The sequence below is a fragment of the Herpailurus yagouaroundi genome, unplaced genomic scaffold, assembly GCF_014898765.1.
Source record: "Herpailurus yagouaroundi ecotype Mexico unplaced genomic scaffold, PumYag 164, whole genome shotgun sequence".
Taxonomy (NCBI): Eukaryota; Metazoa; Chordata; class Mammalia; order Carnivora; family Felidae; genus Herpailurus; species Herpailurus yagouaroundi.
The window spans coordinates 18938510-18961154 of NW_024412405.1; the positions used below are offsets into that span (position 1 = coordinate 18938510).

General features: G+C 38.5%; 1 protein-coding gene across 1 annotated transcript in view; it reads right to left on the reverse strand.

The window, feature by feature from the left end:
- The window catches only part of GPC5 (glypican 5), a 1452106-nt gene that overhangs the window by 850292 nt on the left and 579169 nt on the right, over nt 1–22645 (reverse strand). The window lies entirely within an intron of this gene.

Sequence of the window (22645 nt, forward strand, 5' to 3'; positions counted from 1 at the left end):
GGAAGGGAAGGGAAGGGAAAGGGGAAGGGAAGGGAGGGGAAGGGAAGGGAAGGGAAGGGAAGGGAAAGGGGAAGGGAAGGGAAGGGAAGGGAAGGGAAGGGAATGGAAAGGGGAAGGGAAGGGAAGGGAAGGGAAGGGAAAGGGGAAGGGAAGGGAAGGGAAGGGAAGGGAAGGGAATGGAAAGGGGAAGGGAAGGGAAGGGAAGGGAAGGGAAAGGGGAAGGGAAGGGAAGGGAAAGAAAAAAGAAAGAAAAATGAGAATTGAACATGTCAACATTTTTTCATCTTCATTTATGGGAAATCAACATTACAATGAAATGGAGAAAGAACAAATATGCATAGCCAAGAAATGTGCAACCTAATCAGTTTCAATCATAGACAAAGTGGCCACCAGTGGGCCTATTACTACACATGATAAAATGAATGCCTAGTGTGCACAATGGCATCAGCTTGCCACTGTTCTGTTTCCCATCTTAATTAGAACAAGAGCTCCAATATTATTTATTTTAAATTTATGCTAATGAACAAGGTCACTTTCCTCCTGAAAGCCTTTTTAATTCTCTACAGTTTACAGAATCAAGTCAAACTCGTTAACTCATCTTTATAAGTTCCTGCCTACCTTACCTTATATTTCCAATTCTCCAAATATTTTTGTTAAAAGCAGAAGACACAGCCTGGAGCCTGTGGCAACATTCACCCCATGGGGACACTGTGTAGGTGAAGGGACACAGTGTTTGTACAGTGCCTGACACAGTCTTCGAACATGAAGGTACTTAAATGTCAGCTATTCCTACAGTAATTTAGAAGAGAATGGTTTGTAAAAAGGGAACTATAATCACAAAGAAAATGTAAGAAGGTCTTTGTTCTTCTAAAATACAAAAGAGGTATATTAGCAGTCGAAGTAGAAATCTAAGAAAACATAGTTTATTTATGTCAAGTTGTTTTAGCATAGGAAAGAAAGTTAAGTTTCTCTTTGGTTTTAGATGCACCTGATAACCCACAAGAATCAAAAGCGAGAAGGTTAAATTTATTACAGCATTCCCTATCTGACTATCAATGTGTGGTACTCGAGACTCTTTGAATTGGTTGTACCATCTACTAGATGTCTCATTAATTAATGAGTTGAATAAAATATTTGACACATGTTCATTTATGAAAAAAAAGAAGTGGGAAGGAAATGGAGATGCCTACTCTACAGCAGCCACAGAGTAGGTCTTCAGCCTGTATTCTGGAAGTTTGACAATCACAGTGATTTGTACAAGCAGAAATTGAATGAGTGATAAAGGACAAAGTGCATGATGCTCTGATGAGTTAGGCCACATGAGAAAGGAGAAAATGTCGTTTGGTTCTCCAGAGGAAGGTGTAACCTGGGCGTGGCTGCTCTTCACTTGTGGCCCTTGTGTCAGCACACCCTTGATGAAGCACAGCCTGGTGGTCTTGCTCTGCTCCCTTACTGACAGTCTCCGTCCTTAGTCCCTACCAGATCTGAGCTTTTTAGGTGCCCAGTTGTGAGTAAATATTCTTGCACATAGTTACAGTATTCATGAGAACACAAGAGAAGTAAGTTTAAAGCAAACAGACATTCACATTTTAGCAAAATGCAATGTCTCCTTCCATCTTCTGCAGCAAGTGGGTGAGGACTTTTCACAAATGCTGGATCATAACCAGGAGAAATCCTACCTCTCTCCTAACAATGTCCCCTCTGCAGCCACATTGATGTGCTTGCCATGGTCAAGCCTGATCTGCTCCTGCCTCAGAGCCTTTGCAATTCCTTCTGCTTGAGATGGCCAACTCCTTTGAATACTATCTGCTTAGTAAGGCCTCTCCTGACCACCCTATGGTGGGACCTCTAGCCTCCTTGACCCTCCATATTTTTGGCCTACAATACAGAACACTTTCGCATATACATAAATTTATTATGTAGGTTTGTCTCTCTCCAAAGGCAGAGACATGTGTTTTGTGCCGATATAACAAGAACAGAGTCAGGCACATTGTAGGTATGCATTACGTAGTCATTAAATGAACATTTGTTGAATGAATTAGCATTCAGGATGTATTTTGGTCAAGCAAAAAAGTCTAAACAACATTCAATTCGAAATTGCTTGGTGCAACAGGGAAATCAGCACTAAATTTTGTTATTTTTACGTATTAACTAGTTAAAATATTTCAATTTTTGGTATCTCAAGGAATTTTCTTCAGCTTTATGGAAAGTCCACTAGCCCAGAATATTTTGTAAACCCAAATATGGTTCATGCAATTCTGTCTACATACATTAATATGAAGATGAAGTTTACATCTTGACTTTTGTTATAACTGTTTAAATTACTATTTATGAACCTTATAATTTTAAGAATGTAAATCCTTTAATAATCAATTACCACATCCAATTAGTTCACAATCATTGAAATATACAGTTGGGACTGGAGTTCATTTCAAATCTCAGAATACAAAGTCACTTAATTCAGAACTCCATCTGTGCCTCCGTCTCTAGAGTCTGACAAACAGTCTCCAAATTGTCTTCTGAGTTTTCATCAAAACAAGACACCAGTTTGGAATCTATTTTAACATTACTTGCACTATATGGGGACTCACATTGCATCTGCTTTGATTTTTCTCTAATGAAAGTTCCTAGTTGTTCTGTGTCAGAAAGGATGTAAGTATTCCCTAGAAATAGTGCTGTTATTTAGAATGCAACAATAGAGAAAATTGAAGCCCCAGATCTTATATTTCCTATTCATAAAATTGTAATTGGCCTTTTTATGTCTGTGTTACCCTTGAGACACAGAGAATTAATTTTATGTCCATGAACATATATAGGATACCCATAAAACTCAGAACAGTTCAAATTCTCATCCCCCAAAAAGAATTAGAAATAAAATCAAAGCATATTTTTCTTTAATCTTGGGGATTCTGTATAGTTTAATGTTACCTCTTGAGATGATATTAAATTGCAGTTATTGTAAATAACGGGCAAAGGAAGAACTATGGTATAATGTTTGCAATAGCATTGTAAATAGAGAACAAATCCCCACCAAATTTACATTTCACTTGCAGGATGAAGCAGATTCCTTGCAGATATCAAATGTTTATACTCTCCTTTGTCATAGCTGCTACAAGTACAAGGCTTGTTCTCTCACTGGGTTCAAAGTCTGGTTTCACTACTCTACATGACCCAGGTATGGCTTGGACTTGCTAACATACGGCAAGCCTCATTGTACTCATCTCAACAGGGATAAAAATGCCTGCAGCAAAAATTGGGGAGGGGTGAGGCCTATGTAAATTAATATACATAAAATACCAGCATGATTTCCGGTTCACAGGAAATGCTCAATCAATTAGTGCCAACACCAAGGGCAATCAGACAGAACAGACATAATAGTATCAGCTCACGAAGAGCTGATAGCTCCAGAGGCAGAAAAGCTCTGCCATTTGGAATACAAAAGTAAGTCTTGGTCTTATGTCTCTGTATTTTTTGTTTGTGCTTAATGCACAAAATCAGGATCTATTCAGCACTTGAATGAGAAAACACACATACACAAACAGCCATCCAAAATAACTTCTTGTTTTTAAGATATGTATTGTTGGGGCGCCTGGGTGGCGCAGTCGGTTAAGCATCCGACTTCAGCCAGGTCACGATCTCACGGTCTGTGAGTTCGAGCCCCGCGTCAGGTTCTGGGCTGATGGCTCGGAGCCTGGAGCCTGTTTCCGATTCTGTGTCTCCCTCTCTCTCTGCCCCTCCCCCGTTCATGCTCTGTCTCTCTCTGTCCCAAAAATAAATAAACGTTGAAAAAAAAAATTTAAGATATGTATTGTTGTCTTCACTCCTCTTCTATAAGTAATATCTACAACTTAAAAAAATTCCGTAACACAATGAACAAATATCAAAGTAATATATAATTTTGTTATTGATACAGATTAATGGATAGCAATATAATATGAACATATTTCCAGATATGCCTGTATGAAGTTTTTTTATACCAATAAGATTATAACAATATGAATAACACCTCAAAAAACAAGAAAAAGAAAGAAGGGACCAAACAAGAAAGAAGAGAAAAAGAGAGAGACACAGACGGATTGAAAGACAGAATAGAACAGGTACGGCAGCAATCTTAAACCAGCCCTATCAGGAACCTTCTCTTTCCACATCTCCCTTTTCATATGTCTGGTCTGGAGGAGAGGGGTCTCAGAGCTGTGGAAGAGTCTTTTTTTACTTACTCTTTTTGTTAATTTCTGTATGAGAGGGGCTCTATCTTCTGTCTTACCTTCTCTCTGTTATCCTGATGCTAATCAAGGCTGAAATTAAAAGATTCCCATCCTAACGATTTGTTTTACCTCATTAGCATAAGAGGCTGAAGCCACTAATGTAAAAGTGTACCTCTTTCCGTGTCTCGATAATCTCTGTGGAAACTAAAGAACCACGATGCATCAGACCCATGCTGCTCAAAATGTAGACTCCAGATGGGCAGCCTGGGCATCACTAGGGACCCGGTTAGAAAAGGAGAATTTCATTCCCTCCTCCAACAAATGCTGAAGCAGAATCTGCATTCTAACAAGTTTCTGAGGAGATTCATATGGATATTTAAGTTTGAGAAGCACTGCAATAAAGGGCTATTAATAATGATAGTTTCAATTCCCAAGCTGTGCTCCTTAAAAAAATTAGTATCTTCCAAAATGCTTTCTATGAAAATGAGTTCTATAATCAAATATATTTTTAAATTTTTTTTTCAACGTTTATTTATTTTTGGGACAGAGAGAGACAGAGCATGAACGGGGGAGGGGCAGAGAGAGAGGGAGACACAGAATCGGAAACAAGCTCCAGGCTCTGAGCCATCAGCCCAGAGCCCGACGCGGGGCTCGAACTCACGGACCACGAGATCGTGACCTGGCTGAAGTCGGACGCTTAACCGACTGCGCCACCCAGGCGCCCTTCAAATATATTTTTAAAATATGCAACTAAATAAAGTTAAGGAAATTTCCTCTTGGGGGTCGTCTTGGAGCCTCTGTTATACTCCATCGTGTGTAGTATTTTGTCCTATGTTCAGTCTCCTCTTGCACCTGATCAAAATAAGAGTCTTGAGGCACCTGGGTGGCTTTGTCAGTGAAGCACCCTACTCTTGATTTCCGCTGGGGTCATGATCTCACAGCTTCTGAGTTCAAGCCCCACGTCAGGCTACATGCTGACAGTGCAGAACCTACTTGGGATTCTCACTCTCCTCTCTCTCTGCCCCTCCCCCCCCCCCTTTTTCTCTCTCTCTCTCAAATAAACAAAATTTTTTTTTAAAATAAGAGTCTTCATTATGTTCCTCCTAAGGTAGATACTACCATAAAAAATTTGTTAAAGACATCCTCCAATAAGAAATATCTGAAGTTGCTTAAGTATGCTAGTCTTTTTTTTTTTTTTTTTTTTTTAAATAGAGAAGATCTAGACTTTAAATTGCCTTTTACCAGGACACCTGGGTGGCTCAGTTGGTTAAGCACACGACTTCAGCTCAGGTCATGATCTCACAGTCATGAGTTTGAGCCCCACGTAGGGTTCTGTGCTGACAGCTCAGAACCTGCAGCTTGGTTCAGATTCTGTCTCCCTCTCTCTCTGCCCATCCCCGCTCATGCTCTGTCTCTCAAAAATAAATAAACATTGGCAAAAAAAAAAAAAAAAAGTCTAAATTGCCTTTTCCCAGTACCAAAACAAAAAGTTATATCTGTTGTTATAATTCAAATACTCTGTACTTGAACCATCTCTGAGAATATCCCACACAGGAACTCTGGTGGAGAGCTGGAATTCACAATAGGCATGTACTAAGAAAATACTAAACTTGCAAATATAAACACATTAGCACATGCTTCCCATTTCCTATTATAATCTTATTTTCAACAAGGTCCCATGTTTCTTTCTCACTCATTTCATTATTTAAAAGCCCTTTTAATTTTTTTCTATCATTTTCCATGTTCCAGGAAGACAAGTTTTACAGACATGAAGAATTACACAGCCAGCTTTCTCCCCTTTCCCCTTAGAGATTATCAGGGACAATTAGCATTTAAAAAATTCAAGCTACCACTGAATTTGTTTTCAAATTCTTCCAGACATAATATTTTTTCTGGCTAAAAAAAAAAATCTCATTTTTAGACTCCTTTTTCTCTTCACTTCTATCATAAAAATGCAGGCTGGCTGCTCTTTTTATACATTTTTGGTGATAACAAAATAAAGTTAATTAAGATTTCAATCTAGTTTTATCTGGCATCAAAACTTGTAATTATTCCATTATATTCAATATTGCCTTCAGAGGCAATTAATGGTTAAAACATTACAAAATATTATTTTATATAATATCAGTAGTTTAATTCATTTTGGACTATCTCCCCCTACACCACCACCCGCCCCCCCCCCCGGATTTCATAAAGGAACCATTAATCATCATTAAACTTAATTGCCCAAGAAAACAACTAAGCAGAATTGAGAGTATACAAAGAAGCTCAATGGTACATAAACACCTGTAATTCCTGCTTCCCTCGTGGTTTTTTATTTGGAGCTCAGATTCTAAAGCAATGCTGATTTACTCTCTCCCCGTCTTTATTTATTCAACAAATATTCATTTAATGCATATTAAATGCTAATGTCTGTTCCAGACTATGGGGATTTAAGAAAAATTTTTAAAAATAAACATACATTATAAGGTCAGGTAATGTAAGTGCTAAAAGGAAAATTAAAGCCATTTGAACAAACAGAAAATGACTTGGGTAGGGGAGCGAGGGGCTGTCTTCCTGGACCATGAAAAATAATAGAAAAAAATATGTAGATATATAGATATAGATAAATAGTTATATATAGATATATTTGATCAGCTATAATTAGGTATATATATATTTTATCAGATTATCCCAATTACACTTCAGTTTAGGTAAGAATCATTGCTCTGTTTTAGCTGTTCTCAAAATGATTATCGATGAGGCACTCATGCATGAATATTTTGTGTGGCCTATATATTTCAGACCATACCAAAACTTCTCTTGAAATTTGCTGAACATTTGCATAGCTATTTTCATATGACATAAGAGAAGAAAAAATAAACTTTATCTTAGTCATATAGAAAGAAATCTATTCAACTAGATTTCTATTCAACTAGAAATCTATTCAACTGAACTATTTCAATTGAAAGTATAGATTATGGTAACAATTATTATGGTGTTGTTTTGTGTTTGCTTTTTAAGGAAAAAAAATTAAAGACCCAGAAATACATAGTGGAATTCTTTCTGTCATTTATTTTGTCAATATTATCACCAAACCATTGGTCAACTAAACAGTGAAATTGAGAAAAAAAAAACATTTTTATGAGTTGCTTGATATCATATAGGAAAAATACCTGATTTAACTGCATTTAAAAATGTTAATCACTTATTCAAACAAATATCATATTGATAAAATCAATTTTTTTAAAAAGCCAACATAGGAAATATCATGAAATATTGTTGTAAAAATCAGAAAAATCAGTATATAAAACAGAAACTCTGCTAAGTAAAAATCACTATTTGTTTTCAAAACTTACATAAAATGTACTAGCAATGGATCTATGGACTTTCTTGAGAGATTTCATGTAGACAATTCAAGCAGGTGAGGAACCTTTTGCCCCCTTGGCTGACTTTTAATATTGTCATACTGAAACCCTGTCCTTCAGCCTATTTGTGTTTTAATTCCTCTTGAGTGTCTGACGAATCACGAAAGAAATTTGTCATCATTTTAAGATTCTAGGTGCATTTTCTTTTCTTTTCTTTTCTTTTATTTAAAAAAATTTTTTTTCAACGTTTTTATTTATTTTTGGGACAGAGAGAGACAGAGCATGAACGGGGGAGGGGCAGAGAGAGAGGGAGACACAGAATCGGAAACAGGCTCCAGGCTCCGAGCCACCAGCCCAGAGCCCGACGCGGGGCTCGAACTCACGGACCGCGAGATCGTGACCTGGCTAAAGTCGGACGCTTAACCGACTGCGCCACCCAGGCGCCCCTCTAGGTGCATTTTCATGATCAACAACCATTTCCCCGATGATGGTCTGCATTTTTATGCTGCCCTACTGAATCTGAGATGATTTAATCAGTATTGTTTTTGTGATATATTCTTCTGATATATTGGGATTATGTAAACTAATTGTTCTGTAACTATGTAGTTGTTAGCATAGGTTTGTTTTCTTTTCCTTCGTTCTGGATTCATATCAAGCCAAACTAAATGGAAGCAAGAAAGGGAAAAAGGATCTCTGGTATCACTGTGGGTTCTCACTTGAAAATTGAATTCCCTTTGCACTAAGGAGAAAAATGTAAAGTCACTTAACTCCATTGTTTTAATGAGGTTAAGAATAGACCTCATAAGCATCTTTGAAAATCACTCCTCATTGTTTTATAAAAACATTAGAGATTTAAAACATGAAATAGTCATCTTATAGGCATTTAATGAAATCTGCAAAAATACACAGTTATTAAAATGACAGCAGTCTGCTTGTTGTTATTTGCTGCTCAAAGGTAAGACTAACACACACTTTTCCTTTCTTTTGCAAAGATGAAAAATACTATCTCCATTAAATCTCTGGGGTTTTTTTCAAATACTTGGGGAGCAGAACATCTTTATATTTGAAGGATTTTCTAATATAATGCACAACCGTGTGACTAATCAGCAGAATAAATTGGAAGGACTCCATAAATTTCAAGGCTGGAGTTTTTCACTCCTCCCTACCACTCATTAGCTTCTTCCTTTGGTAGGACAGATCTGATTGGTGAGATAAGAGTCTGCAATCTATTTCCTCATGATCTTGAATTGAGAAGGTTAATGTCCTGAACTTACATGCTCATGTGTTGTTTCTCTGTCTTTGTCAATCTGCCACTCCTGGATCTCGGTTTTAGAAACCACCTGCCTGTGAGCCCTATGCATTCTGCTCACCAATCTTGCATTTTCCATGCAATAAACCAAAAAGAACAAGCTATGCCTTATGCAGTAAAATTTTTAGTTATTCAGTTGCTCTAAAGGTAATATTTTTGTACAAATTCTATGGAGGGGAAAAAGAAAAAGGAAAAAGATTTGGTTTGAAGCCCAAGCTATATTTTCTAATCCAGTTCTGCACCTACAATAAAGCAGACAATTTCCCTCTCTTTCTAACTCCTGTTATTTATTTCAGATAGGATCCAAATCATGAAAGAATGAAATGGGATGGTTAATTAACCAAATCAAATACTGTGAGTGATGATAGTGAATCATGATAAAATTACTCTCACTAGCCCTTTGAAGTTGAGCAAGCCTAGAGTTTTCATTTCTGCTAGAAGCAGACATCTTTAAAGGTTTTCTTTCTAAAACTCTCTTTAAAAGATGCTAGGCTTTAGCACAGCAAGATTTGGGTGAATTATATGCATAAAGTCTTTATCATGATCAAATTTGGTTAGTGTATTTAATTCTCATACTGTATTTCAAATTTCATTAAAAGCCAAAACTCTACATCTGGCTGACACTGGATACTGGATTTTAACACTCTCAATATCTACCTTAACAATAGTCCAGCTTGCAGGGGATAGGAAGCAAAAACCACAATTCCCAGAATCCCTTGCAGCAAGGGAATCAGATAGAATTTCATCAATTAGATATCCTTGTGGAAGATCTCCAATCAGAGCTGAATAATTTGATAAAGTGAAAGATGATCTTTGGGCTGGCAGAAGCAGCGTGCAGATTAATCAGTTTCCTGACTACTTTTTGAGACATCATCTGTGATGATGCTTCTGCTTCTGTAGCTTTCCAGCCGTGTAGAGGCAGTTGTATCCATGCAGACCAGCTCTACCCAGCATGGGGCTGTCCCAGAAGCTTAGTTTAGGGTCTTGGTTTTGTAAGTCTACTAATTTATCTGTGAGATAGCTTAATCCCTTCAATAAAACAGGTTATTCTGTTATATATATATATATATATATATATATATATATATATACATATATATGTATATTTTGTATATGTATATATATGTATATATTTATATATATATATATATAATTTTTTAATGTTTATTTTTTGATATATAGAGAGAGACAGAGAGAGAGACAGAGTGCAAGCTAGGGAGAAGCAGAGAGAGAGGGAGACACAGAATCTGAAGCAGGCTCCAGGCTCTGAGCTGTCAGCACAAGAGCCCGATGCAGGGCTTGAAACCACAAACCATGAAATCATGACCTGAGCCAAAGTCGGAGGCTTAACCTACTGAACCACCCAGGCACCCCTAAAACAGTTATTTTTAAATGGAATGAAGCATGTAGTTAAGAATTGGGCTAATACATCAGTAAAACAATTCAAGATGGAAATAAGAATTTAAGGTAAAGAATAGATTAAAAAATATAGATTAACCTTGCACAGGAAATATTGTAGAACTAACAAAAATATGCCAAGAGTCATGGCGATGTTCAAGCCAAAGGGAATTAGACTACATACAGAGGTCAACTCTACATGGTTGAAGCCAAAGGAACCACATTATGCTAGGCAGTAAGAATTACCATTCCAGTTGAAGAAGTTACATTTTAAGCACACAGCCTGATGGAAAAAGGAACATTAACATGATCTGACTTAAATGGTCCTAATAGGACTCAGGAGTCACCTGCTGGAAAAAAAAAAAAATACATCATTGCTGTCAGCTACTTACCCACAGAATCATTCCTATGTGTTTCTCAAAAATTTTAGTTCCTGGTTTACTCCTACTCTGTCCATTAGAAATGACTGACTTGTAGTATATACATGCACATAATTTTTTCCAATACCCTGTATTTTTAATTTCATAAGTGCTTCCATTCCAAGGATATCTCCCTCCATTATTCCTTCCAATGTCAAATCTTAGACCGTGTCATTACCACTCACTGGAACCTATGCATGGAACTGTGATTATGTGATATACATAATCACAACATAATGAGTACTTTCCACTGACGGGATACCTCAGATCCATCTGGTGCATGACCTCCAAGTCATTGGTGCAATTACTTTTGTCTGTCTCTTGATATACTTCCTTCTCTCCTTACCCAGTTTGAATTCCATGGTCTGTCATAATCACTCTTGTATAACATCCTTACCTCCTTTACCCCCCTCTCTTTTTTTCCTGCTTGCTTGGCACAGCTGCATCTCTGGTTCAGTCCAGCTCTTTCCCCATTCCACAACCAGATCACATAACTAAATATGGCTGGAAAATAACACACAACCATACTGACCACGTCCACTTTAAACTCACAATTCTCAAGGGACCTTAGGGTAATTATCCTATACTCCCCTCTCTTTGGTCATTATTTCTTCTAATATTTTTTTTCTTTTTCTCTCTACCCACTTCTTATGGAATTTCCATTATGTTGGTATGTTTAAGGGTCCCTAACATTTATCTGATACTGTTCATTTTTCCTCAAACTTTTCCCCCTTCCTTCTTCAGACTGCATTATCTCAATGGATTGATTTTCAAGTTTGCAGGCTCTTTCTTGTAATGAAATTTATAGCTAGACACTTTTACTGAATTTTTCATGTGTTATTATATTTTTTTTAATTTTTTAAAATGCTTATTTATTTTTGAGAGAGAGAGAGAACGAGTGAGCATGAGTGGGGGAGGGGCAGAGAAAGAGGGAGACAGAGAATCTGAAGCAGGATCCAGACTCTGAGCTGTCAGTACAGAGACTGACTCGGAGCTTGAATTCACAAACCGTGAGATCATGATCTGAGCCGAAGTCAGATGCTCAACTGACTGAACCACCCAGGTGTCATTGTTATTATATTTTCAACTCCTTTTCCATCTTGTTCTTTTTATTAATTTTGTTCTCTATTTTTATGTATTCAAATAATTTATATTTCTTTATTGATACAATGAAACACTGTCATCACACGGGAGAAATTGCCAGTAGAGGAGGGGCAGAGAGAGAGACAGAGAGAGAGAGAGAGAGAGAGAGAGAGAGAGAGAGAGAGAATCCCAAGCAGGCTCTGTGCTGTCAGTGCAGAGCTGGACATGGAGCCTGAACCCACGAACCATGAGTTCATGATCTGAGGCTAAATCAAGAGTTGGACGCTTAACTGACTGAGCTACCCAGGAGCCCCGTCTTTAAGCATGTCTCTTTTATTTCTTTGAACATATGTAGAAAGTATTTATAATAGTTGCCTTGAAATCTTTGTCTGTTAAGTCCACCAAGTGTTCCCTTTCCATGGTAGTTTCTATCACCTGCTTTTGTTCTTACATATGGGCCACACTTTGCTGTTTCCTTGAATATTTCATTTCTTAAAAACCTAGACATTTAAAATAATACAGCAAATATAGTTACTCCCCCCTCTCAGCACAGAGTCTCTTATTGTTGTCTGTTTGGGCACTTGGTTTTTTGTTGTTGTATTTTTGGGGGGAGGGATGTTAATTACTGATCTGGCTAAGCTAATTTTGCAAATCTATTTTCCCAACATGTGTAGACTCCCAAAGATGTTCCTGCTTATATATTTTTCCTTTTTTTTTTCTCTCTTTTAGCCTGGCTATTTAGGGGCTACCCTTGGGTTATCATAAGCCACTAATGTGTGAAAGGTGGTGTTCAACACCTCCTTAGCAAGTTAGATTCTGGATCTTTACTGGATGGATGGATGAATAGATGGATGTACAGATGGATGTCTTGAAGGCGGCTCTCATCAGTCACAGCATTTACATTCTTTTCCTCTTCTTTCAGTAAGGGACCAGTGGCTGGTAGATTGATAATCCCCTTTATTGATTGCCAAGGAGTTTGGCTCCTGGCCAAAAACCTATGTGTGATCCTTAAGGCCAAGGATAAGCAACTAAAAGACTTCACCCAGCAAGCCTCATGGAGGAAAGTTGCCCTCTCCAGACCAAATTTGGAGGAGCCAGTGTAGGCCAGTTTGGAAGGCGAGTTGTAGTCAGGGACTCCGGGACCCCTGGCTAGCATGCTTTCATGCATAACTGCATTCCCACTCCAGGTGCCTCCATTCAGACTCTTTATGGGGTTCCCTTCCCCAGTGTCCCTCCCCAGACCTCCTTATCAGGGGGAAGAGGAGAAACCTTGAAGCTACCTTGTTCTACTCTGACTCAGAATTCAGCACTTTTCTACTCCTATGCATCCCCCCTCCCTGCCCTCCTGCCTTAGAGTTCATGAAAGGGTAGGAACTTTTTGTTTGAGGTCTCTTGGTGGTGAGATGATTCCTCTCATTTGTGCTAATATATCTGTTTATTCCATGGGGAACAACGAAACATTCTGGAGCTGGCATCTTCTTTCTGGCCTCTTGTTTATAATATTGCAATAAGTGAATAAAGCCTTCATCATTATTTTCATTTTGACTTGTCTTAACCAACTACGTCAACACCTGGCAGCTCAGTTCATGGCATCATTTCTGAGCGTATGCAGCACTGGGCATGCACAGTTTTCCAGAATTTTCCAGAGATGAACGTGACTTAATTTTTAAGCCTCGCTTCTTAGAAGCTACCCCTGGGCCAGTTGTTAATTGTTCAGTGCTTTGTCAGAAGTTGTTTTTAAGCCTTGAGACTCCTGCTTTTTGTTGATGCGTCTATGTGAGGCTTGGGAAGTGTTTTAAAGTCCCCTCCTATCATGTTCTGCTTATTCCTGAGGCATTGCAGTCTAGTGCAACCTTGACGTCTTCCTGACCTCCAGAATGAACTGTGATATAAAGAGGGCTCTTCTGGTTTTCTGTCATTTGCCTTGTATGATGGAGATAAAGGCCTCATCTTAATGTCACCCAAGGAAATACCTCCTCCTGTTTAAAACGCCCTGACTGGGGCGCCTGGGTGGCTCAGTCAGTTGAGCGTCCGACTTCGGCTCAGGTCATGATCTCGCAGTCTGTGAGTTTGAGCCCCGCATCAGGCTCTGTGCGGACAGCTCAGAGCCTGGAGCCTGTTTCAGAGTCTGTGTCTCCCTCTCTCTCTCTGCCCCTCCCCTGTTCATGCTCTGTCTCTCTCTGTCTCAAAAACAGATAAAACATTAAAAAAATTTTTTTTAAATAAAAATAAAAACAAATAAAATACAACGCCCTGACTGTGGTATTTTGTTATGGCAGCCCAAGCACAGTATAATATAGGCATCAACTCTGACTGCTCTTTTTGAAATTTAGTAGAGTTTTTTGAATTAACATTTCTGTACTGTTTGCGTTCTGTTGAGGGCCAAGGGCAGACAGCCCCAAGACAGGCCACATTGGCATGAAGAGTCTTTTGAGCTAAAAAGCAATAAACCCAGCAGATTCCAGAAAAACTCTTTGCCTCCTCCACAACTACCTAAAATAACAGATAGAAGACCTGCTCCAGGAAGACAGCTGTCACCATAGATGTATATTATACTGTGAACTAGGTACAGTAGACAGGGAGGAACCTAGCAAGACCTGTTTGATCAAAGTCTTCTATGTCTCATTGTTTCTGAGTGGCCCTGCAAACATGTGTTTGCCAAACATTGATTCTTATTCACTCTTCCTGTGAATCCACCCCTTCCCTTTGAAGACCCAGTCTCCCTATCCTCTTCTTCATTCAGAAAGGTCTATATACATCATTTGGCCTGACTGTCTCTGGAATTTCCATGTTTGTGTGGATTCCCTGTACACACACTATTAAATATGATTTTGTCCTGTTAACTTGTCTCATGTTAATTTGATTCTTGGTCTGGCTACAAGGTCCTTGAAGGGGACAGGAATTCTTGCTCCACAACAGCTACCTTCCAGAACAATGTACAGAGACTTTAAATGATCATTGGTCCTTTTATTAAAATTTTATAATTTTCAACAGTCATGTTGCTCTTTTACTGAGGAGAAGGATTTCTGAACTCGCTCTACCAAAGGAGCACAGATGCCCCCCCCCCACACTCTCTGCCATTATTCTCTACTGATAACTCTCTACTGATAATTCCCACTGCCACAGAAACATGCTATCACTTTCCCTCTCTGAAACACATACACAAAAGCAGAGCAAAACAAAAGACTTAAAACAAAAACAACAAACACTTGTCTTTTTCCCAAAGTTTATTTATTTTGAGAGAGAGAGAGAGAGTAGGAGAGCATGCATGCATGAGCAGGGGAGAGACAGAGAAAGAGGGAGAGAGACCCCAAGCAGGCTCCACACTGACAGCCTGATGTGGGGCTCGATCCCATGAACTGTGAGATCATGACCTGAGCTCATGACCTGAGCAGAGCTCAAGAGTCACACACTCAACCGACTGAGCCAGCCAGGCACCCCACAAAAAAGTGTCTTGATCCACTTCTTCTATCAGCTTCCATCCAATTTCTTGCTCCCTATTGGCAAAATAGTCTGAAAATTTGACCAGACTTAAGGTTTCCAGTGCTTGTGTGTCTGCCCTAAACCCACTTCCCTGTGGCTTCACTCCCACCACACCTACTAACCTGCTTTGAGCAAGTTACCAATTATTTCCTTGTTGCGAAATTAAATAGTCAATTTCAGATATCTTCTTAAGTGATTTGCTAGCAAGATTTTACATAACTAATCATGTTTTCCTCGGATACCCCGTGTTCGTTTGGCTTCAAGGAAAACACACTCCCTTGGTTTTCCTCCCACCTCGTTAGTTTTTCCTTCTCAGCTTAATGCACTTGCTTCTCTACTTTTCACCTTCCTTTGAATGTTAAAGCCCCTAGCTGTGCCGTCCGTGTTCTCTTCACTGCTCTACTTACACTCCCTCCCCTAGTAACCTATTCTTTTTCAAGATTTTGAATAATACATATATGCCCAAAAACATATCACACATATATATCCAGCCTACATCAACATTCATGAGCCCCAGTCTTATATACCAAGTGCCTACTTGGCATTTCTCTTTAGATGTACCTTAAACACTTTAGGTTTTATCATGAACCAGTCTGCCAACCCACAACCTGTTCCACCACTGCATCCCAACTTGGCACCAACTCCATCTTTCCTGTTGTTCAAACCCCAAAATCTGGACTGAGCCAACATTCCTCATTTTCTCTCATATTCTATATCCAATCCAACAGAAATCTCTTGTGCCACTATCTTTTCAGCATATCCCAAAGCCAATCACTCCTATGCATTCCCCCTGCTAATACCTAGTGCCACCTGCCAGCAATTATCTCTGAGCACCGGTTATCTCTTAATCCCTTAATCTTCTACCCTTGCCACTCACACTTGTAGGCTCTTCATATCACAGCAGCCAGGGTGATTGTTAGAAGAGCCAAGGAGGACACTGTTGCTCTCCTCAAATCTGCTCAAAGTCTTCCAGTGGCTCCCAATTTCATTCAGAGGAAAATTCAAAGTTCTTCAAAGGCCCATAAAGCCACAGAAGATCTGTTTCATCACCAACCATCCCACATTTGATTTTTAACTTCTCTCCTTAGTCACCCTGCTTCAGCCACACTGCATCCTTACACTTTATTTTTTATTCATTTTTTAAAAAAAGATTTACTGGGGCGCCTGGGTGGCGCAGTCGGTTAAGCGTCCGACTTTAGCCAGGTCACGATCTCGCGGTCCGTGAGTTCGAGCCCCGCGTCGGGCTCTGGGCTGATGGCTCAGAGCCTGGAGCCTGTTTCCGATTCTGTGTCTCCCTCTCTCTCTGCCCCTCGCCCGTTCATGCTCTGTCTCTCTCTGTCCCAAAAATAAATAAACGTTGAAAAAAAAATAAAAAAATAAATAAAAATAAAAAAAGATTTACTTATTTAAGTAATCTCCTACACCCCATGTGGGACTTGAACTCACAACCCCAAGTTCAAGAGTCGGATGCTCTTCCAACTGAACCAGTCAGGTGCCCTAACACTTTGTTAAACCTTCAAAACACATCCCAGCCTTTCCAACTTTGCTCTAGATGTTGCTTCTGCTCCCGGTTCTCTTTCCCACACACCAGCATGGCTAACTTCTTCATTTTTTTAAACACTGCTCATATCTCAGCTTCTTAATGAAGACTACCCCGATCACCCTATTTAATATTGCAACTAGCCACAATTTCTACTCCTGACAATCTCAGTATCTTCTTTCCTTGTTCCATGCCTTTCAAATCCATAGTCCTTGTCACCCACAATATATTTTATATATTTACTGTGCTCACCGTATCGCCAAAGAACACAATCTCCATGAAAGCAGAGATACTTGTTTTGTTCATAGATATACCACTAAACACCTAAAAAGTACCTGATTTAACATAGGTGCTCAATAAATATTTGTTGAGTAAATGAAAAAAAGAATAAATCTTATGTAGGACTGTGAATCTGGGTGTAAATGAGGATAACTTCAGTTCAGCTTCTATTTGGAAAATATTAATAATGTTCCACCACAAATAGAGACACTAGTCAGTATCTTTATTATCATCTACACTTTAGTTTGATTGTCTGTCTTATTTCAACACACAGGCATGAGATTAGAAGTGGTTCATTTGAGATAACAGAATAGAATTTTCAGGTAGAAAAAGTGTTTACATAGCATTTAATCACATTTCATGGTTCACTTGCTTACACTTAGCAAAACAAGGCTGCAAGTCCTGACTTGATATGCTGTCTGCTTTCCTACATAAGCAGAAAGCAAATCTTCAAGAATTTCAGATTTCCAAATTGGACCAATTAGGAAATGCTTTTGCAAATTTTTCATTCTCAGGAAAAGATTAAAGTAAGTATTATTTATTTGTTTTGTATCTTAACTTATATAACTTTGATTTATGCAATTATGCTACATGTGTACCACAGATACATATTCTGTCACATTATGCAGCTATTAATACTGTTTAAGTATGTATATATTCAAAACACCACTTGCCTCAAGTAGGGAATATTAGGGCTGACATACCCTCTCAACTTCACAAACATATCTGCAGTGTAATTCTGTTTGTACTTTTACAAAAACTTTTTATTAAAGATTAAAAATAAAATAGCACTCAGAATTCAAGCAAAGGTTATACATCTTAAAGCCCTTGGTCGACTATGCAAAATTTTTTATTAATTTTTATCTTAGAGTTAATCTTGTGTTTGGATAAATGATGAAATGCCTGCAGAGTTTATTCAAAAAACATTTTCCAGGAACTATTATGGCTTGACAAAGTCCTAAATGCTGTAGACAGATATGTGAGTTATGGATGCTTCTTGTGCTCTAGAATCTCATCATGAAATATAGAAAGACATACACAAATTGAAAAAAAATTATAATAAAATGTAGTATGTCTTTTCTCAGGTTGGGTGCCTCCTATCGTGCATACACATTAAAAAAGCATTATTATTATTATTTTTTTTTTTTGGAAAAAGTATTTGGATGCCGGTGCATTGAATTTTGTGATATCCAGGAAGCAAACTCTGAGGTGGAGATCATCATAAGGCATGTTTCTGAGGACAGTGCTCCAGTATTATCAAATGGCAGGGCAGATGAGGAAGTAGAAGGGGAGGTCAAGCTGCAATGTAATCTCAATACAGGTATCAACTAATGATCAGTTCTGAAGCTCAGATGACCATTCAGAATTGCCCTGAACCCCGTACCACCAAATAAATCCGTCACCACATGGGGGCTACCCTAGGAAGGAGTCTTCAGCAGGATGGCTATCTTTAGCCAAGACAATCCCTGCAGGGGAGGGGGACTGTCTGGCCTACTTAGCTGTGACAAAGGTACTAAATAGCATGCCTGATAGTAAAAAAGGAATTCCTAAGAAAGGGGAGATGGGTATAATAGTCTTAATGAGGCATTTCAGATAATGTCCCTGACCCTGGCCTGCACATTACATGGCTGAATTCATCTTCTCAGGCTGCCATAACACAATCCTGTAGACTGGGCCTCTTAAAACCCAAAGTTAGTTTTCCACCCTCAAGACTCTGCTGGGTGGGCACCCATCCTCAAGGCTCCAGCAGACGGAGCTGCGACACTGAGGCCCTGGTGATCTCTAAATTGCCTTTAAGGTTATTCTCTTTTTGACAAGAATAACTCACATTTGCAACCTAATAGTTTTATAGTCCACACTTGTAGAATCCAAGAAGTCCACCAGCCTTCCCTCATTTCATCCCACTTTCTCTGTCCACTTCACAGTTCAAGCTGGCAGTGTCTTTGCTGGTTTAATCCCATCTCAATTTCCCAATTCTGTTTAGGTGTCTGCTTGACATCATGCATAACCCTCATAATGAAGCGATTCTCCAACAGCAACATTGATGTTCTCTCCAGAAGAAGCTTCCTTACTTTTTGCAACATCGATAGGTTGACAATTTTCCAAGTCTTCAAGTTCTGGTTCCTCCTAAGGATTCCTTCTTCAATTCATCTCTCCCGTCTTACATTTTGCCATAAGCCATCAGGAGAAACCAAGCCATTCCTTCAACACTTGGCTTAAAAGTCTTCTGAGCTAAATATACAATTTCATCACTCCCAATTTCTATTCTCACAAAACACTAGAACACAGTATAGGCAATTTCTTTGCCATTTTATAAGATTACCTTTCATCTCATTTCTAATAACATGTTCCTCATTGCCATCTGCAACCTCACCATAATGAAATTTTACTTTCATATTTCTACCAACATTCTATTTGTGGTTATTTACGTATTCTCCAAGAATATGGAGGCTTTCTCTCTAGCTCTCCTCTTTTCTCTCTGCTTCCTTGCCAGAATCAGCCTTAATTTCACTATTTCTAACGTACACCTCAAAACTCCCCCAACCTCTACCCATTATCCAGTCGCAAAGCTGCTTCCACATTTTTAGGTATTTGTTACAGCAGCAACCCAATTCTTAGTACCAAAATCTGGATTATGCTTCTCAGGCTGCCATGACACATACTAGAGAGTAGGCTTGAACAACAGAAAATTATTTCCTCACAGTTCTCGAGGTTAAAAGTCTGAGATTGAGGCAATTAACATGATCGGATCCTGGTGAGAGCTTTCTCTGTCTGCTTGTTTGCCCTGTCCTCACATGACAGAGGGATAGATAGAGAGTTCTGGTGTCTCTTCTTCTCCCTTAAAGCACTAGCTCTGTCAGAGTGGGACCTAACTGTCATAACCCCATTTAGCTGTTGCTACCTCCTCACAGGTTCTATCTCCAAAGAGCTACATTGGAGGTTAGGGCTTCAATGGGATGAATTTGTGGGGCGGGGGGCAGACCAAATTCGGCAATGGCCTACCTCATGACTCAACCCCATCATACTGATTAGAGTGAAGATGATCCAGAGGAAGAAGATCGGTTGTGCAGTAGCAGAGGAAGAAGTAGCAGACAGAAAGAATGTGGAGATGGGGGAACAAAGCAGGATACTGGCCACTGCTGTTTCTCTTGGATGACTATAGCTGAGTCCCCTGGAGTGGGGTACCATGCAGAGAAACAAGACTGAACAGGTGCTATACAGGCATGGATAAATTTAGGGCAACTGATTCCCAGATCCTCAATTTCTCTGAATGCATGCTTTCCAAAGATTAACTTGGCTAAGAATGTGTCTGCGTTTTCAGAATTTTTTCCAACTCCCCTTTTAAAATATCATTTTCCCATCTTTACAAAAGAAAGGCAAACCTGTCACCATCTTCCACAATTCATTGCCCTGCAGTATAAAGCTGCTAAGAGTGAGACCCATGGGAGCAAAACATCAGGAAAACATTCATACTTTATCTAGAGATGCTTTGAATAATCTACCTTAGAATTAGAATTCAGAACACCTACTGGTTAATACAAGGAGATTTATTAACTTATTCATTTGAACAACAACAACAAAAGAAATTTGACCTTTTCTGATATAAGGTCATCTAATTTGCTGTTGAGTTTGACAATGAGTGCTGCATGCCCTGATATTGTTTGCAGACTGAAAGAGCTACACTACCGCTCTAATGTTTAGATGTAGATCACGTATGCAATGAAAATATCCAGATAGTATATTCTTTGCAAATATTTAGACTTGTAATAAATTTTAAAGTGTCAATTTCAAATGAGAGGAGAGGATACATACATTTTCAAAATTATTTTAGGAGTTGCATGAGCAATATTTAAACACTGCCATATGCCTATGAGCTATCTTTCAATCTTCTCTGAAGGATGCTGACATGGTTTCCTAATCTTATCTATTTCCTTATGAGCCATAAACCCCTAGCACTGGAGGAAACCTGACCTTTCCTTTCTATATAGTAGTGGGCAACATGGGTTTGTATGTTGAATGTTTAATGGTGCCAGAAAAAGAGAGCCCGATGACTGCATTTCCATTATAGGAATAGCCTGACACCAGGGGCAGAGTACTCAAAGGATGTTAAGTAGAACTCTCTGCTCCATGGAAAGAACTTACAAGCACAATTATTCTACTCACGCTATTTGACTCCTTGTTCTTTCACTTTCTCCAAGGCTATTTCCTTCTTCCTTTGTCCTTAATACAGATGCTTCTAAGAAACGTAGCTTGAACCACTGTTCCGCCTAGGCGATTCCATCTACTCTCTATCTGTGCTAATGACTACCAAATACACATTTGCAAAATAGACTTTGTCCCTAAATTTCACACATCCTAAAACTGAAGAGTCCAAAGGACGCTCAAAATCATTGTGCCTAAAATGAGCTTATAACCCTTCCTTCCTAGAGTTTTTCTTCTTTGTACTCCCTATTTGCTTCATATTTCTGATTTCTCCCCAGTTTTGTAAATTTGAAATCTGGAATTTCATTCCAGATTCATTCTTGAATCTTCCATCCTCATCACTGTATTATATTTAACAAGACCCCAAATCTTGCCAATTTACATATAATATAATTGTCAAATCCTTTCCCTACCAGTTTCCTAGTTAAGGTGTTCATTATCTCTCTGCTACAATGATACAATAGCTTCCAGCAGTGCCCTTGACATCACATTCACTCTGGAGTAATCTGTCTAAAACTTCAATATTCCTCTGGAGCTCTATTGCTTAAAATGGTATGTTTCTCCAGAGCGAATACAGTACTTAAAATTTTTTTAATGTGCATCGATATCATTAAAAATGTTTACATAAGTACCCTCTAATATAGTGTGTCACATGTAATCATACAACAGATGTCAAAAATAGAAATTTTTAAATCATATTAGAAATTAAAATAAATGGCATTTCTAATATTTCCCTCCCAGATGTAAAATGATATTGTCAAAGTAAATGTCAACAATAATTCTAATACTTCCTTTTCGTACTTTAATGTTTTTAGCATAATTTAGAGGGTACTCCATGTTTTGGGTCTTCACTGGGATTCTAGTTAGACTGAATTTATTGAGGTTACCTATTAATGTAACTTGTGTCTTTACTAAATGGGAATTCATCCACAGAAGAAAGTATGGTATCTCCAGAGACTAAAACATGGTGGGTGTTTTAAGCAATGCTCGCTGGCTGAATGTCAAAAGTTCTCTCTGTATGCACCTTCCCTTTTGAATTATATTGTCTAACAATCTAACAATCCATTATATTATTAATTGGTCTAAAGATCTGTGATTATATTGCCTTGACTGTTATTTCATCAAAATAGTAATTGAAATAAGTGAATTTAGGTTGTAGAAATATATTCATCTGATTCTGTTTGATAACAGAAAGATGGTGGTTATGAGGCTACTAAAAATTCTAGTAACAAATAGCCAGTGAAAAATAATAAGATTATGGGTCTCACACTGCTTTTGGTAAATTATTCTAGTTGATTACTAGGTAGGCATAATGTTTAACCTTATGGACACTGGAGTCAGATTGCATATATTGAATTAGTTCTTTATTTTATCACTGA